The 16,322-nt window shown below is 43.9% G+C and overlaps 1 pseudogene; it reads left to right on the top strand.

The window, feature by feature from the left end:
* Positions 1 to 2,105: 2,105 nt before the first annotated feature.
* On the top strand, positions 2,106 to 13,214 carry LOC105743202 (annotated as a pseudogene).
* Positions 13,215 to 16,322: the final 3,108 nt, after the last annotated feature.

The following is a 16,322-nucleotide window of genomic DNA, read 5'->3' as shown; positions in this document are numbered from 1 at the left end:
ATAGGCTGAGTAAGAGAACCAAAGAGCCTCGCGGGGTGCATCCCACACCTCCCACTCCAGCGGAGTAGCTCTGAAGGAGCTGGACCCATTGGGTGGCACTGCATCTTCTCTGTTTTCCTACACTACAGCCAGCCTGCCCTTCTGTTCCCCAAACAGGCTGAGTGCTCTTCTGGTTCAGGACATTCAGTTTTTTCTGTAACATCTTTCTAAACATAGTTTCCTGGAATCTCAATTTGATCAGCTTCTTCTCAGTCTCAAGCTTTTAGCTGAATTCCTACTCAAAGAAGCTTTCTGTCTGTCTGGACTGGTCTTCTTGATATCTAATCTCTTAACATTTTGGTTGGAAAATATATTTAATCTTTTACACTTCTTAAGATCTGATTGCCTTTATCCAATTTCCATGCTCACTTCTTGCAGTGTCTGTATTCTACCCTAAATTGTCTGTGTATTTGTGTGCTCTGCAAACTGGTTTCACAGCAATCTGTGTCAGCGGGTTCCATTGCTGAGCCTTGCAGTGAGGGAGAAACCTCAGGGCAGAAGAATGTGCCAGAGCCAAGCTGGTCACCTTGGGCATCCAGGGTGCAGGGAGAAGGGCAGGCCCTGTGCTTGATGGCCTGCTGCTGCTTCTTGTTTTATTCTATCGGATCGTACCCTTTGGGATGGTGTTGAGCACATTCAAGAACACCTGAAGCATGTGAGTTCTATAAAGTTAGAAATCAAGTTTATCCCATTCACTGTAGTATTCACAGTGCTAGAACAATGCTGGACACATGACATTCAGTAAAGCACTGGAGGAAAAAAGGAATCCTATTCATCTATTGTTCTTCTCTCTACACACTACTGAAAGTTATCTCAGACAACTTATGGTGTACAAACACAAAAGATCTTGCACAAGAACTCCCAAGGGCTCAAACTACAAGGTCTAAAGAGAACCTTGTTTCTACTGTCTGTGTTTAAAACAAGGTGTGTAGCAGTTTATGAGGATTAGATGCATAGTTTGTGGACAAATTATGACACCAAGTATTTCAGGTGGGAGAATGGATATGGTGGTCACTTGTAGTTCATGCCATGTGCTCTGGTTTATAGCTAGATATCCCCTCAAAACCTCACATACTCATAGGTGAAATTTTGAGAGATAATTGAGCCATGGGTATATGACACTGGTTAGTTTTCTGATGAGTTTATATCCAGGCCTGATGTTGGGAAATGGAGCCTGGTTGGAAGAGGTGGGTCGCGGGTGAAGGGTTTCCCACTCCCTTGATCTTACTCTGCTTCCTGGTGTCCATGCCATGGACTGTTCCTCCCCTGCCACGCCACTCTGTAAAACCACCTGCTTTGGACCCAGCTGACTACAGATTGAAACTCTACAAACTGGGAACCAAAATAAATATCTCCTCCTTTAATTTGTGGGTGTTGGTATTGTGTCTCAGTGACCAGAAAGTAACTAAGACACCATGACATGGAAATGTGCTGCCAAGGCAACAAGATGACATTCCTGATACAGCTTGTGAGAATGGTACTTACATAGGCCACCATGAAACTTATGGGACACAGTTCTGACAGCCGGCAGCTGCTTGCCTCGTGGAGGAATGGTTGGAAGCAGACAGCAGTATCTGTTCTGGATGTACGCCTTGGAGCTCTGCAGACAGGCAGACAGGATGTGCACTCTTGTAGGGCTCTTCTCTGCACCAGCCACGGCGCACTTGCTGTACCTCTGGGGAAGCACAAGGTCATAAACCTGGATGCATCTTCCCAGAGACCCAGAGTCCCATCAGAAGATCCAGGGAGGAAATTGGGAGAGCATCCGAGGCAGGGATGTTTGTGCTAGGTCCTTTAATTTAGCCAGAGCACTTCTGCTTTTCAACTTCTTTCTACACTTCATCCAAGAAAGGAAGCATACTACTGAAGGCATGATGATCACCGAACTCTCTCTGGCGCTCTGTGCCCAGCCCTGACACGTCCAGCTGCAGGCTTAGCATGTGCTGGGTTTCAGATGCTTCGTCCTTTAGTGGTCACAGCTGCCAGCATCTCCCCGAAGGCAGAGCCAGGTTCACCTTCTTCTCTTTGCACAGCTGTCACCTCCTGGAATTCCATAAATAGGCAGCATGAGGAGGAAAGTAGAAAATGAAGAAGGTCCTCTAGCCCTCTCTCACTGCCCTGAGGGCATCCTGTGGCTCTTGGAGCAACACTGTGGGAAGCCATCTACCTCTTCAGGGCTACGGCTGGGTAAGGATGTGAGTGCCACCAGACCAGCTCCATCCAGTGTGTGCTTTGTCCCTGTCACCTCCCCAACACATTTTTTAAGGGAGCCTGTTGTTGGTGATGTACAGGGATGAAGGGATGCGTTAGTTTGCTATTGTTGCATTAAAAATTAATGCAAACTTACCAGCAGCCCATGTTTATTATTTACTATTTCCAAATTGATCTTAACCAAAGGATCAGGCCAAAGCTCAGCTGGTTTCTCTGCTTGCAGTCTGTCGTGGATGAAGTGAAGGAGATGTAGTCTCCTCTGAGAATCAGGGTCTTCTCGCAGATTCCAACGAATGCTGGCAACATGCATTTCCTTTGGTTTGTAGATGGTGTATTGTTCCTTCAGGACCAACAGGAGAGAGAATCTCAGCTTCCCAGAGCCTCTGAGCTGGGGAAAGGAATAGCTCTCTCTTAAAGGGCCACTTAATTGACGTAGGCCCAAGTGGGACCATCTCCGCTGGATGAACTCCACCTCAAACTGATCAGGAATCTTAATTTGATGTGATATTTGCCCATACTTCATTTCAATAACTACTAAAGCCAGGCACAAAAAGAGAAAAGGTTTATTTAATTCATGATTTTATTTTTATTTTTATTATTTTTTTTATGTGTTTAGTCCAGGGTCTACAGGGTCTCACTACACAAATTGGACTCATAGTGATCCTCCTGTTTTAAGCCTCCCAAGATCGGGGATTGTCGATGCATGCCACCACACCTGATCTCATTCACCCTCTCAGCATGCCCTGGGGGCGGGGCCAGCACAGCACACTGGGGATGAAACCCCAGTCGGAGCTTTAATCTGCTGAGCTATCTGGCCGGCCCTAATTCACCATTTTAGGGGATAACTGTCCATGAAATGTGGAGAAGACTCTGGACAGAGCCCCATGGAATACATGTAGCAGGAAAGGCACACCTTGAAACAGGAAGCCAGAGAGAGTAGGGTGGCCAGGCCCTGCTTTTGTAGCGATCTTCTCTTGAGTCCTAAACAGGTCCCATGAGAAATATTTTAGTCTCTCCATGCTTGCTCTGGGACCTCTCTCTGGACACCAGACTGAAAGAGCTGCCAACACAACATTCAGGAGAATGCACAAAAGGGAGTAGAGGGTGTCATGGAGCCCTGGAACCCTGGAAGCAGAGTCCCAGGGGTCATTTTGGAGACATGTGTGCACTTAGGCACAGGGGCTCATTACAGAAATGGTGAAACCAGCAGCAGTTAATTCAGGTTGGAGGAATGGAAACCGCCAAAAGCAACGCGACGACTCACAGTTACCTCATGGCAGAACCGGGTTTTGCATCGGAAGTCACGGCTCATTCTCTTCATCTCTACTAACTAAGTCATGTATGTGAAAAACATATGAAGATTCTTGGGAGGTTTAGTGGCAAACAACCCAAATAGGAAACCTGGAACCTGGTCCCCTTTCCGTAGTTATCCGACTAGCTGCCTTAGCTAGCTCTGTATCGTAGTTCTTACCCATTAACCCCACCTGAGTTTTATGAAACATTACCAAAACAGCACAAAGCACTGAAAACACTAAAAACTTATAAATACTCACTGAACTGAAAGAAAGAGCAGCAGTTTTAAGTTAGAAGAGATTGATCAATTTAACCTTGTTCTTCTCTGTCAGGTTTGGTGTGGGAGGCTATGAGCATTGGTATGACTGCAAAAAGAAGAAGAAGGCGTGAAGGCAGAGGAAGCAACCCCAGACCTAACCTTTCTTCTGCTTCACAGAAAGGGATGGAAACACTGGCGAAATTCCAAGGAGTACAGTTTTAGGATTAGGCCTCTGGCTTAGGAAAGGTGTTCTTGTTTGATGGTGGACTGGAAATGAGCTGGAGAGTGGTAAGAAAGGAATACTAGACTGAAAATACTACAGAATTCTGGGAGAGAGAATTGAAGTGCAATAAAGAGGATGAAGACAAAGGAAGGAGGCTCTGTAGGTGTTTCTATTACAGAATCCATAGGATTTTGTGGTCATTTATGTGTGAGGGATAAAAAAAGTGACCATTGAAAAGAAGTCTAAAGTAGTCACAAAAAAGTAGATTCCTGAGGTAAGATGACAAGATTCAGCATTTCACCACCTCCCATTCATATGGAAAATAGCCTCTTGCCAGGACAGGGCAAAAATGGCTGAGCAGGAGCTGTCCTAGCGGTAGAGTGGATGGCAGCGTATCTCCTGCTGGGCCCCAGGCAGCCATTGCTCCCCTTCACAATAACCCTGGGCTAGCTGGAGCATCAGCCAGCAACTTGCTAAAACTCGTTCAGCTGCAGACCACTGATTTAGAAAGTAGGGATGGAGCCCAGGAATCGGTATTTTAACAAGTCTTCCTCGTGATTTCCCTTGGCAAGAAAATTCATCATTTCTCTAAACAAGTCATTTTGCTTCTGAAAATAGACTCCTTGGAAAAGCATCAGAAGGAATATATAACCAGAAGCCCCTGAAATGTGTCGGCACACAGGCTGATGTACAGTTGGCTGGACATGTAAGAGCTCAAGGAGGGAAAGGCTCACCTTTCCTCATCACCTGGAGGTGCCAGGCGAATACATCCAAAAACTTACGAGAAAGGAGGTGGCACTGGCTCGTGTTGCCTTAGCCTTTGAGTCTTGCACAAAATATTTTCTAAAGGAAAGGAACAATGAAGAAAGGCAGGGGAAGGGCAAAAACAATATTGCTTAGTCTTGCCCTTGGGAACTCCTGCCTCTGACTCCACACCTCACAGTTTCATTTACCAGCTCCATAGGCTCAAAGGCCCACATCCAGAATCTTCTGGCACTTTAAAATCTGTAGAGAAGGTGTGGGTGGAAGGGAGTGGCTACAAGGATGCTCTTAGTCTTCCTCTTACACACAGTAATCTACATAAAGACCTTCAGATCTGAGTAGCGAGGGAAGGGCTGGGGCCTGGGCTGAGGCCTTGTTCACACCACCTGTACAGGAGGCTTCAGGATCAGCTCCAGTGTGCAGTTCTGTCTCTGACCCTTCGCTACCTCACCATCACAGTGAAAGTTTACCAAAATGCTAGGCACAGTGGATTGACTTTTATCTGTTCCTTTATACCAAAGAATTCCTGGCCCTAGAGGTCAGATCAGTTTAGTGGCAAGAGAGCATGACAGGGACCGTTCTTCAGGATTGTCAAGATTGTTTCGACTTGAAAGCAAACCAAAACCAGCCAAACCCATACACTCTTGGAGGGCCGCACAAATGTGTTTATTTTTCTGTATCTAGCATATTAGGGGGCTTAACTGTGCACTGACAGGAAGGTTTGATGTAAGCAGGTGAAGTTGGTTTCTTGCACCTCAGAAAAAATTCAGGGGGAGGTTGTGCGAGCCTACATGTGTTTGCAGAGCACAGAGAAAGCCCTGTTCCTGAAGGCCCACCAAGCCTGAATGCCTTTCTTTCATTTTCAGATTAGGATATTTAAAGGTGTCAGAGTTCTTTCAAGATGTGCTTTTGTATACAATATCATCAAGAGATTGCACAACTTGCTTTCTCTTCTGTGTAAAATTAGTTCCTTGACTTTTACTGTTTTTTCCCTCATTCTTCCTGTTTTCCTTTGAACGGAATTTTTTTTTAATGGAATATTTTGAACAAGACTCAAAGGCAAGCAGAATGTGAGTCAGAGGCATCCTATTTCTCTAGAATATTTGGAAGGCTTCCTTCGACAACTGGGGGTGGGGTAGAAAGGTGTGCCTTTTCTTCGCTATGTTCTCAAATGACCAGCCAACTGTACTTGGGCTTGAATCCTGGCTGCACGCAGAAGGTTATATATCCGTTTTGTCTGCCTTCCCGGAGGTTTTTTGAATGGGTGCATTCTCAGAATCAAACATAATAACTAAAAAAAAAAATTCACATGAAAGTGTCTGGAGGAAAAGCTATTCTCTTGGTTTCCAATACGCATGGTACAATTTTATGCAACTGAAACCAAAGTTGATTCTTGAACCGAAGTGCACTTCCACGTTTATTCCCTCACACATAATTTTGCTGCACACAGAATCCTTCCCTGTGAGTTTTATAATGTCTGAAAACAATTTTCAGACTTATGTTGAAAGTCAAATAGCTCCTTATAACAGTCCTATGAAGTGTATTGGAGATGGATCATTGTTTTCCAAACAAAAAGTAAAAGCAAACAAGAATGAGCTGCAGGATTAAGACTTTGTGGTGACACCTATAATATTCAATAACGGAACTTAGAAAAAATGGGGTATACCAATGAATGTCCATTTTGTATTTGTGTATTCCAAGTGGTTAGGATAGATATATAGTTGCATTCTCTTAATGAATAGAATGATTTGTTCTAATGGTGTTTGTAAATAGGATCACAAGTCCACTTCTTGTACAGCAATTAACCACTAAGAAGAATATATGCAATATGTTATTTGTTGAAACTGTACTTCTGATTGGATTTGAAACTGTCTCATTGCTGTTTATCAATAAAACTTTGAAAAAAAAAGAGAATAAAAAAAAAAGACTTTGTGGTGAAGCACGTTCATGGAGTGAGTTCATTTCTGTAGTGTTCAGAAACATTCTCATCCTCATCCAAGTCTTCAGACACTAGAACGTATTTCTTGTGTTTGCTTTATCCCTATTCCATATGCTTTTATTTTTATTACTCTTTTGGTACAGGATCTCACTATGCAGTTCAAACTCAGTGATCCTCCTGTCTCAGCCTCCCCAGCACTGGATTACAGGCGTGCACTACCACACCTAGTTTTGGAGCAGCATGGCATGCAGTACCGGGGATTGAACTCTTGTCCTTGCTCTTGCCAGGCAGGCACTTAGACTGCTGAGCTATCTCTCTAGCCCACCATGTGCTTTTTAAAAAATGTATTTAGTACACAGTCTACAGGGTCTCACTACACAGATCAGACTTGTAGTGATCCTTCCTGTTTTTCAGTCTCGCACGACCTGGGGGCAGGGCTGGCACAGCAGGCCAGGGATCAAACCCCTGGCCCCTGCGTCTGCCTAAGCAGGTGCTTTAATTCATTGAGCTATTTTCCCAGCCCTCCATGTGCTTTTTAAAGGAATAATTTTATCTAAATATTTTCCTGATTCTTCCCAGCATACATCCCAATTTTAAATAATCACACTATAAAAAAGGAAACTTCTACTGTTGTATCCAATGGCTAAGGGGAACGAAGGATAGTAGAAACCTAAAGGAGCCCAGGACAGTCATGCTAGGATGATCTCTATCCTTTGACGGTAACAGAATGAGACAAAAGACTTCCCAAAACAGCATCAACATTCTGCCTCTCCTTAAGGAATGACTTTCACACAGTCTCTTTACGTGGCTATTGATTCCGAGAAACCTTAGCATTAAAGACTGGGAAGCTTCAAAAGCTCAAGATCCTGTGATAACCGAATGATCTGTCTACTGCAGAGACAGCATGAGCCCCTCTTGAAAGTAGAAAGGCCAAAGAAGGTTCGAACTACAATAAATTCTAAAGGTCATCTGCTTCACAGAGCAGGTTTCACCCCATATTGTCAATAACAACTTCATTATCAAGGGATAACAAGGCCACAGATCCAGAGATGACTTGCAGAGAACAGACTTGCATTCACAGGCCCCGAGAGAAGGGTCATGCGATGCCGGAGCAGTGATGGAAAAGCTAAGGTCAGTTGGGAAGTGGAGGGGAAGCGAGGACTGGGAGCGAGAGCCATTACTTTAGTGTCTGTTGAGAAAGGAAGGCAAGGTTGGTTTCGGATTCGCTCCTACCAATCATTTCCTCAGACTGTGGGGCACAGATGCAGCCCTACTTGTTTGGTACCTGGCCCCAGAGTGATTAGGACGGATGGTTAGAGGCTCAGAGTGAGAGAGGAGGTGGTTGGTGTGTGCTTTTGTGTGCTTGACCTGTCTTTGACTGGCTGGGTTGGTTGCCACTGTGCTTCTGGGAAATTTGTATGCTGACCTGTGAGGGTCCCTCTAGGAGCATAAGGACTGCCATCTCTGGATTTTCAAGCCACCAACTCACAAGGCTCCTTTTGCTATCTTGAATTTGTCAGTAAAATCGGGAGTTCAAAGAAAATTGCTCAACTGCTTGTAATTCTCCCAGCGGGCAACCAACTATTTACATACATATCTGGGGCTGACTCCCTCCTCAAGAATGATGGCTACTAAAAAGCCCACACAAATGGCAGGCCAGAAACAAAGGCAAACCTATGAATTAGGTACAATTTTCTTTTCATGTGTTGGCATTTCCTTTGTGGAAACGTTCCCCCCTCTTGAAAGCTGTTTTCCAGAACTCTACCATGTGCGTTCTCTTACCCAGATGCTTAAGCACCCACTGCCCCCAATTTAGGACTTTTCCATCACCTTCCATTAGTGGACATTCTTATCTTACTTCTTACTCATAGAAATTGCTCGAATTATGAACTGAAATGCTATGACGGGATTGGGTGTGTAGGTGACAAATGTGGAGTTGACTGGAATGGAACCTAGCCTTCTCAGCAGTTCATTAGGTTACATCTATCTGTAATTATCAGGACAAGACCTTGGGTCCCAAGGGAGGTGGTACAGTTGGAGATAAGACAGTGAAGTAGAAACTGGAGAGGGCAGAGCTTTAAGTAATGGTGTTCATAGCTACTTGGGCTGTGGTGGTTTCCTCCGAAGGAATTGCAAATAGAAAAAGCAAAATAAAGCACAGATAGGACATAGGAAACTAAATCTTTTGCAAAATATAAATGAACCAGAGATAGAGGGTGGGGGTGGGACAGGAGAGGAAGGGGATGAAAGAAGAATTAAAATGAGTTTTACACACGGGCCACTTTCCCACAAGGAATGCAATCATTATGCACTGCAAACATGTACCAATAAAAAGTAAAAAAAGAAAATCTTGCAAAAGAGATGAGAAAGTGTTAGAGCAAATGTTCAGACTTCATGACATCTTTTCCTTGAGAAAGAACGCTTGGGAAAGCTAGTGAGCCGCACACACCCAAAAGAACTGAGCAGATGGTAATTTCGCACAATGGAAGCTGCCAAATGTGGCTCTTGCACTGCCATATTCAACATCAATAGTTAGGAATGCCCAGGGTAAGTTGTTTGCCTGACTGTAGAAAAGCACCCTGTTTTTCATAAAATGTGGAGGGGATGTATGTAATGACTTTTGTCATTTTGTCTTTGTTTTATAGGATATTTGATTCTGTTTGGGGCTTGCTTATGACTTTGGGATTATGATTTATAAGTGACCTTTGGATGAATCTACAGTTGTGCCTGGAATTTATACCACAGGGATTCCCCTTCTGTCCTTCTTATTTAATTACTGAACATATCACACATAAGTGCAAAAGGAAGCCAGACAAACATTTAAATTATATTCAAAAGGAAGCTTATGTTGGGAAAATATTTGAGCTTCAACCTTCTTGTGGGTTTCTTTTGTCTAATTCATGAATTCTTTTATAATTTGGCCATCCTAAGAAATTGTAACTCAGAAGCCTTTAAGCTGAATATACTCTCTTCAGAGTACTGGTAGTGATGTGGCAAACACTCACGGAAACGTTTCCTTCCAGCTCAAGGTCTGGTAACTGGAGCACACCAAGTAACAACCTTTTCAGGTCTTGTGAAGGGTCACCCCCGAGCTCTCAGTGCTGGAGGTGAGGACCCCAGCCCTCACCTACTACGAAATGCTGGCTCCTGGGATCCAGTACGGTAATTATGTGTCCTTTGTTTTCATGGAACATTTCAGACATATAAAATGAAGAGAACAACGTTGCTTCCAGAAGCTGGATATTTGTCCCTTTGGTGACCTGAATAACACACAAAGGCAGGCTGGCGATGGCATGCGATATGGTGACCAGAATGTCAGCAGATGTCCTCTTGGCTGGGTCACTGGCATCACACTGAAGACACATGCAAGGGTCAGGACTCTGCCCAAAGCCTGGCACCAGATCAGTCCCATGCTGGTCACTATTGGAACACTTTCCCCTGCTAAAACCACTGTTGTTGTGCTACTTTCTTGCCCACAAAACATCCCGTAGTACGGTAGGCCAAATAAGGGTTCTTAGGAGCTGCTTATTTTCAACCTCCTTGGTACTCTTTGAATGTGTTCTCTGAAATCCCTGTTAGAAACTCTTTCATTTTAAAGGGGTGTGTGTGGGGGGGGGGGACAAACCCAAACCCGAAAAAACCAATACAGAATTTCAAAACAATATAATAGGAGATTTACAATGGAATTGTTAATATATTGCACACTTATCTTCAGAGTAGTAGATTACAAGATACAGGCATGCGGAATGTGTTAGAAACTTAATGTCAAATTCATATGTTAGATTCCTCTCTGCAGACATCTTGTTGGCCCTGGGGCAGAACCATCGGAGTGGTGGGTCAGACTGTTGGGTCACGCAAACGTGATAGGCACAGCAGGGAGTGAGTGGAGACGATGTCCTAGGTGAAGAGGCTGGCGATGCCCGGTTCGGGAAGTCTCCGCCTCCGCCTGCAAGAGTAGGCACCGCAGAAGCCCCGGAACGGGCCTAGCGCAGGTGGGTGCGGCCTTCTGGGACCTTCACCTTCGCAGTCTTCGGCCCTGGGTTGCTCATCCCTGGACAGCGCAGCCCAGGTCCAGCTCCAGAACAGGCTCGCAGGCGAGAGGCCGGCCTTCCAGACGCGGGTGTCCAGGGCTGCGGGGCGGCGTGACAGCGAGGGGACCTGCAGGAGCCCAGGCTCAGGAGCGCGAATCTCAAGAGCCAGTTAGCATCCAGCAGGGTGTTTATTGGGGGTGCCGGCCCCCATGGGTGAGTGGACCGCTGAAAAGGGACTCTGAGAGATTTAAGCGTTTCTATGTCCGCTCCGGAAAGCAGACTGGGGTGAGGTGGGCCGTTGAGATTGGAGGCAGGGGGACTAAGGAGGAGGCTTCGCGGAACCAGGCAAGAGGGCCGTGGTGACTTAACCACGGCCGTGCCTGGAGGATTTTGAGGTGGAGAAATTGGATTGTGATTAGATTCTGGATAGAATTTTGAAGATGGAACCAACAAGGCTTTCTGCTGATTTAGATGTGCTTGTAAACATAAGGCGTGAGATGCTGTTCAACTGTCTCTTTTCTCTTCCTGAGTATCTAAAAGGATAAAAATGGGTTAATGAGAGCAGGGACCATCTTTGAAGGGCCTGAGAAATTAAGGCGACCCTCAGTGGAGGCAGCACATGGACCATGGACGCTCGGATCTGGAGTTCTGGGGAGAAGTTGTGCTGCCGAGGGCTCACAGATCCTTGTGGCTGCTGAACTATTTTTTTTTTTTTCATCACTGATTTTTATTACTAAAAAAGTAAATTTTTAAATTATAATATAGTGATCATAAAGATTTTTTCCACAATTTTATTGATAAACAAATAGCAATGAGACAGTTTCAAATCAAATTGGTAGGACAGTTTCAATACTTAACACATTGCATACATTCCTCCCAGTGGTTAATTGCTGTACAAGATGTGGACATGATATCCTATCTACAAACACCATTAGAACAAATCCCTCTGTTCATTAAGAGAATGTAACTATATATCTATCCTAATCACTTTGAATACACAGATACAAAATGGACATTCAACTGTATACCCTTTTTTTGTTAAGTTCCGTTATTTGAATATTATAGGTGTGTTAACTCAGCAAAATAATCTAAAAGAGTTCAGTAGTCCATAATAGTATTGGGTCTTCCACTCCACTGGCAATGTCAGAAATTGTTGACCTGAGTCCCCTACAGCTCAACATAACAGCATGGCTTTACTTCTTATACTTTGTTTTTGTACTTTTCTGCTGGATGGTTAAGACCAAGGTAAAGCAAGACCTATGCAACAAGAGTTGTGTTGCTGAACTATTGTAAGGGAGAACGCTGGGTGCCAGACTGAAAAGGCGCGACTCCAACCTCAGCAGGAGGGGCTTGGACAGGCCCTGGTTGTTAGTATGCAGTGAAGGATGAAGAGTCACCTGCTGAGGAGAGCGGTTCTGTAGCAGTGTTACCTTTTAGTACTGCCAAGGCAGGTTTGTCTTCCCAGGTGGCTCACTCTTGTGACTTGTGTAGCCCAATCTTGAAAGATATTTTGTGCCTGAACAAACACCAGGGAACATACCACAGACCTAAAACTTACACATGTGAAACCTGTGGGAAACAGTTCTGGTTCAGGGCAAACATTCACCCAAATGTAGCGCATTACATTATAGAGAGGCCTTCACAAAGAGATGAAGGCAATGCCTCACTGGTAAAGAACTGGATAGTTTGTGAAGAACCTCACTTTTCAGAGAAGCCCTTTATATGTGAGATGGAGCAGAACAGTTTGGCTGTTAAACAGCGAAATATCACCCACAGGAAGAGGAAAACAGCCAGGAGCGCTGAGAGTAGGGAGGCCCTTCACTGTGGGCAAATGTTTTACAAGTGCAGTGAATGTGGGAAAGCTTTTAGACACAAAGCTACACTTGTTCAACACCAGAGGATCCATACTGTTTACCAGCCAAACTGTTCTGCTCTACCTCACATGTAAAGGGCTTCTCTGACAATGTGGGAAAGTCTTCGGCTGCAAAGCTGCTCTTGTTCAACACCAGAGGATCCATACTGGAGAAAAGCCTTATGAGTACAGTGAATGTGGAAAAACCGTTAGTCAAAAAGACAATCTTACTCAGCACAAACGGATCCACACTGGAGAAATGCCATATAAGTGTGGCAAATGTGGGAAATACTTCAGCCATCACTCCAATTTAATTGTACAACAATGAATTCACAATGGAACAAGGCCTTACAAGTGCAATGATTGTGGGAAAGTCTTCAGACACAAGTCCACACTTGCTCAACATGACAGTATATACAATGGAGAAAATCCTTGTGATTGCAGTGATTGTGGGAAATCTTTTGGCAACAAATATACTCTTATTAAGCATCAGAGAATTCACTTAATAAGAGTAAGGTTTTGATTCAGGTTCAGAGTCAAAACCTTTTAAATGCACTGACTGTGGAAAATTATTTAGTCAAAGCTCTGAGGTTGAAATCCAGTGAGGAGCTCAGGAGAGCACACCAGAGAAGTGAGGGCTCCTCGTGCCCACTTCCCATCCCTCACTATTCTCTTTTGAAAGAGCGCTTGGCCCCAGGTAGAGCTGCGTAACCATCAGAGAAGAGCAAATATAGAGGTAGGAGTGTGGAGAAAGGAGAAGAATGAGAAATGAAAAGACAGTAAAGAGATCACTAACTAAAGAAAAAGATGATTGTAAAAGGTTATTTCAAATAAATTTAAAACTTAAAATGACTCAAAAGAGCTAAAGAGAGGCTAAGCAATAAGAGATGATTGACTGGACGCCATTTTGGAGTGGGTTCCACTGAACCTGGGACTCAGAGCAGCCGTGGGTTGGCTCCATCTTGGGCTACCAGCATCCAGGCGAGGCATATCCTTGGAAGATGCCTAGGGTTGGAGGCCAGATCAAATTGGCAAGAAACATCAGCAGTGTTATGGGCTGAACAGCTCAGGTCACAGACCAGAAGCCAAAGACCAGGGTCAGCTTGCACGTCTGTGGCACCCTACCCTACTGCAGGCTGTCGGGATGAGGAAGTACGCAGCTCTAGTCCTCCTGCGGGCTTTCTGAGATCATGTCATGTAGATCTGGAATGTCTGCTTCCTTTGTCTCCCAGGAACAGCAGAGATACTACCATAAAACCATAGACCCCCACGAGGTAACCGCAGGCTTGAAATCAAGAGGACTCTATCTCTCTCTCTCCCCCCCTCTTTTTTAATATATGTTCTTGTTTCTTTCATGAGTGTAAGCATTGTTTTTAATTTTTTTTGAGTTGTTTCTGTTTCTTCTTTCTTTGTTTTCCTCTTGCTTTCTTCACCAGTTTCCCAAAGTCCAGATAGTCTTTCTTTGTCCTTCACCCTTGCTTCTAATCGCTTTCCCTTCTATTTCTCTAATTTTTATTCTTCTATCCCTTTTACACTTTCTCACCAGGGGGTAAAATTTCTCAGTTGGGAGGATGTATCTGATTTCTTTATATTTTGTTATACAAGTACTACAAATCAACTTGTTCTTATGGTTAAAGGTGGTAAATTAATACCACAGGTAATCATTTTCTAGGCTGTATCAGATCTTGTTGTTAATATTGACTATACTGCTTTAGCCAAGTTGACGTAGTCGTGCTGGTCAGTTGTTTTTCACTGTATATCTAGGCCAAGAGAGTCTGGGGTCATAGATAATACTATGGTCCAGTATGAGGGAAACAGAGGCTAGGCCAAATAGACAAAAAGTTCTAATTCTTAATAAATTACCGAGACAGAATTTTGTGATAGACTCAAAAGCCAACTACACCTAGAATACATCTCTGAAAAGTAGTCACTTTTAAACTCACAATAAAGCTACCTATCATAAGTAATTTTTTCACAAACATCAATGTAGACCATACATTTTAAAAAATGGAAAATGAAACATGGAAGCAAGATGCAACCCCAGACTCTAGCTTGCCCGAGGTGAACTCAGAGGGCAGCAAAGCAGAACAAATGAAAGGCCGCCTGCCTGAACTCTCTGAAATGGTAACAGTGGAAGTAACAAAGTGGATGAATGAAGCTCTAGAAAGAAATCTGAAATAATCTCTCAGATAACTAAAGAGATGACGAATACAATGAAGGACGTGAATAGTGACTCTAGAATAGCTGCAGATAAAAAGGACTACAGGTGCTCAGGGAAATGACGGGAATCGTGAATGCTTGGGAGAGGAAGGAAATGGAACCCAAGACACAGATTCAAACAGATGTCCAGGAGATTAAACATTGTATTAAAGGGTATGAAGTAGAGTCAACCAATGTGAGCAGAGAACATCAGACCCAGATGACAGCTTGCAGTGAGTGATATAAAAACAAAGATTTCTTAAAAATAGCAATACAGATTTTAGGTGTGTGATTTCCAATTTCTTCTATGCTAGTGTCTTCTGTGTCTGTTCTGGGTGGACTTGGGGCCTGAGACTGCATTTTGTTCCTTCTCTTTGTCATTTTGTACACCACTGCCTTCTGACCTTTGGTGTAGAGCTTAGATAGAGTTACTACCTTAGCACCAGGTTGGGATCTACGAAGTTCAGACTCCTCCAGGTGGGTGTGGCTTGGGTCTGGCTGCTGTGCTCCACTTCTTCCTGCTGCAGCCCTTAGAGTTGAACCCTTCGTGTCTCTCTGGCAAGATGTTCTGCTCCTGAATCAGCTGGGTGGCTCTTGCCTCTAGTCTCTTTTCAGGGAGTTCTGCTGAAAGGTTTGACGATGGGCCTGGGCCCTGGGTCGAATGAGGATCCAGCGGGCTCCGGCTTGTCTCACTCACATGCCGGGCCTGGGCTCTGGGTCAACTCAGCATCTGGCTGGCCCCGGGTGGTCTCACTCACATGCTGGGCCTGCGCTCTGGGTAGAATGAGGATCCAGCAGGCCCCCAAGCATTGGAAGTAAAGAAACAACTGCAGAATGGTATAGAGGAAATCAGATCAGAAATAATTTCTGAAGTAAAAAAAGAAATGATAACTATAATCAAAGAAATACTAAGTGCTTCAAAAGAAGACAAAAAATTACAGCAGAATATAAAAATGATGGAACCCTTGAATAAGCAGTATAGGAAAGAAATAGAATGCATGAAACAGGCTCAAAGTGATATACAGGAAATTAAAACCTCGATCACAAGCTGGCAAAACCATTTGAATGAAAATTAAAATAGACTTTCAGACCTTAAAGACACCATTGCAGCTAGTGAAAAAGTAAGATCTCTTAAAAACAACTAAGATGCAGGAAAAAATAATTCATCATTTGCAAGATGATGCAAAGATGAACAATGTGAGACTAATAGGCATCAACGAGAAGGAAGGAGTCAATACAAATGATATAAAAAGAATATGACAGAAGTAATAGCAGAAAACTTCCCAAATATGGGGCAACAATCTGACATTCAGGCAACTGAAGCATATAGAACTCCAAATAATGTCAACCCAATTAAAACCACACCCAGACATATAATAATCAAGATCCCAGAAGTTTAGCATAGGAACAGTATACTAAAAGCCACTAAAGAAAAGAAACAGATCACATTTAAAGGAAAACCCATCAGAATAACAGCAGATTTCTCTTCACAAACCATCAAGTCAAAAAGAGCA

This window comes from Octodon degus, unplaced genomic scaffold, assembly GCF_000260255.1.
Source record: "Octodon degus isolate 3935 unplaced genomic scaffold, OctDeg1.0 scaffold00105, whole genome shotgun sequence".
In the NCBI taxonomy this organism is placed as follows: Eukaryota; Metazoa; Chordata; class Mammalia; order Rodentia; family Octodontidae; genus Octodon; species Octodon degus.
The sequence above is the reverse complement of the archived record's forward strand: the minus strand, read 5'-3'. Positions and strand labels throughout refer to the sequence as shown.